The sequence below is a fragment of the Orycteropus afer genome, unplaced genomic scaffold (assembly GCF_000298275.1).
Source record: "Orycteropus afer afer isolate SDZICR_OR568_19922 unplaced genomic scaffold, OryAfe1.0 scaffold00062, whole genome shotgun sequence".
In the NCBI taxonomy this organism is placed as follows: domain Eukaryota; kingdom Metazoa; phylum Chordata; class Mammalia; order Tubulidentata; family Orycteropodidae; genus Orycteropus; species Orycteropus afer.
The window spans coordinates 181,851-184,757 of NW_006921649.1; positions in this window are offsets into that span (position 1 = coordinate 181,851).

Here is a 2,907-nt window from a genome sequence, read left to right on the forward strand (position 1 = left end):
AAGACCTGGTCCCTCTCGGTAGGGTAACAAGGGAACGTGTTCAGTGCAGATCAGTGAGTAAGCACAAGCCCGCCTTGTTTCAGTACCTATGCTTAAACTGCCCCCTGGCTGAACACTCCGGTGTTAATCATGGATCCAAGAAATATGAAATCTTTGACAACTTTAATCTTTTCTTGATTTATCATGATGCTACTTATTGGTCTAGTTCTGATGATTTTCATTTTCTTTATGTTGAGGTGTAATCCATACTTCAGACTGTTGTCTTTAATCTTCATCAGTAAGTGCTTCAAGTCATCTTCACTTTCAGCGAGGAAGGTTGTGTCATCTGCATATTGCAGTTTGTTAATGGTTCTTCCTCCAATCCTGATGCCACATTCTTCTTCATATAGTTCAGCCTCTTGGATTATTTACTCAGCCTAAAAAAATGAGCAAGTATGGTGAGAAGATACAACCCTGACATATACCCTTCTTGATTTTAAACCATGCAGTATTTTCTTGTTCTTTTAGAATGATAGCCTCCTGGTCTATGTACAGGTTCCTCATGAGAACAATTAAGTGTTCTGGAATTCCCATTCTTCTCAATGTTAGCCATAATTTGTTATGATCCACCCAGTGAAAGGCTTTTGTATAGTTAATAAAATACAAATAAGCATCTTTTCTTGTATTCTTTGCTTTCTTCCAAGATCCATCTGATATCAGCAATGACATTCCTTGTTCTATGTCCTCTTCTAAATTTGGCTTGCATTTCTGGAAGTTTCTGTCAATATACTCCTGCAACATTTTTCCATTATTTTCAGCAAAATTATACTTGTCTGTGATATTAATGATATTGTTCGATAATTTCCACATTCTGTGGAATCACCTTTCTTTGGAATGGGTACAGATATGGATCTTTTAGTCAGGTGGCCAGGTAGCTGTCTTCCAAATGTCTTGGCATACAGGAGTGAGTGTCTCCAGCGTGGGAGCCATTTTTTGAAACATTTCAGTGGGTATTCCATCAATATCTGGAGCCTTGTTTTTACCAATTCCTTTAGTGCAGCTTTGAATTCTTCCTTCAATATCACTGGTTGTTCATCATATTCCACCTTCTGAAATAGATGAATATCAACCAATTGATTTTGTACTGTGACTCTGTGTATTCTTTCTATCTTCTTTTGATGCTTCCCGCATCAGTCAATATTTTGTCCATACAATCTTTTAGTTTTGCAAATTGAGGCTTAGATTTTTTCTTCAGTTCTTTCAGCTTGAGAAATGCCAAGTGTTCTTCCTTGTTGGTGTTCTAACGCCAGGTCTTTACACATTTCATTATAATAATTGGCTTTGTCTTCTCGAGCTGCTGTTTGAAATCTTTTCAGCTTTTTTATCTTGTCATTTCTTCCATTTGCTTTAGCCACTCTCTGTTCAAGAGCAAGTTTTGGAGTCTCTCCTCACATCCATTTGGACTTTTCTTTCTTTCTTGTCTTTTAATGACATTTTTCTTTCTTCTTGTATGATGTTCTTGATTATCATCCCACAATTCATCTTGTTCTTAGTCATTCTTGTTCAGTGGGTCAGATGTATTCTTCAGTGGTCTTTAAATTCAGGTGGATATGATCAAGTCATACTTTGGCTCTTGTGGAATTGTTTTAATTGTCTTCAGCTTCAACTTGAACTTGCATATGAACAGTTGATGATCTGCTTTACAGTCAGCTCCTGGCCTTGTTTTGGCTGAAGATACTGAGCTTCTCCATTACCTCTTTCCGCAGAGGTAGTTGATCTCATTTCTGGGTAATCTATCTGGTGAGGTCCATGTATATAGCTGGCATTTATGTGGTTGAAAAAGGTATTTGCAATGAATAAGTCATTGGTCTTGCAAAATTCTATCATGAGATCTCCAGCAGTATTTCTGTCATGTAGGTGCTATTTTCCAGCTACCAGTGATTAGTCTTTATTTCTGACTTTCACATTCCAATCACTAGTAATAATCAGTGCATCTTGATTGTATGTTTGGTCATTTTCAGACAGCAGGAGTGGTAAAAATCTTCAATTACCTCATTTTGGCTTTAGTGGTTAGTGCGTAAATTTGAATTACAGTAATATTACCTGGTCTTCCTTGCAGGCCTATGGATATTATCCCATCCCTGACAGCACTGTACTTCAGGATATATCTTGATACATTCTTTGTGATGATGAACATCATGCCATTCCTCTTCAATTGATCATTCCTGGTATAGTAGATCATATGATTGCCTGATCCAAAATGGCCCAAACAAGTCCATTTCATCTCATTAATGCCTAGGACATTGATCTATGTGTTCCATTTCATTTTTGACAACTTCCAATTTTCCTACTTTCATACTTTGTACATTTCATATTCTGATTACTAATGGAGATTTGAAGCTCTTTCTTTCCATTCTGAGTCATGCTTCATCAGGAATTGGCGGTCCCAGAAGCATTACTCCATCCATGTCATTAAGGTCAACTCCACTTTGTGGAGGCAGCTCTTTTCCAGTCATGTTTTTTGTTCTTTCTGACCACCGTGGTTCATCTTCCAGCAGTCTATCATTCAATGTTCCAGGGCTTTTTATAAAGATTTTTGGTAATATATGAGACATTTTCTTCATTGCTATTCATAAGGTTTTCACTGGCCAATTCTTTGAGAAATGGATGGCCCCTTCTTTCTTCCCAGTCAGTCTTAATCTGGAAGCTCCACTGAAACTTGTCCACTATGGGTGACCCTTCTAGTATTTGAAATACTGGTGACATAACTTCAGTATCACAGCAACACACAAGCCACCACAATATAATGAACTGACAGATGTGTAGTGGAAAGAAATGGTAGAGAAATAGGAATAATTCTTGACTATTCTAAGTCTATACATTGATTTTAGGATGTAGATTTTATGTAGATTCTTGGTCCTTTTGACA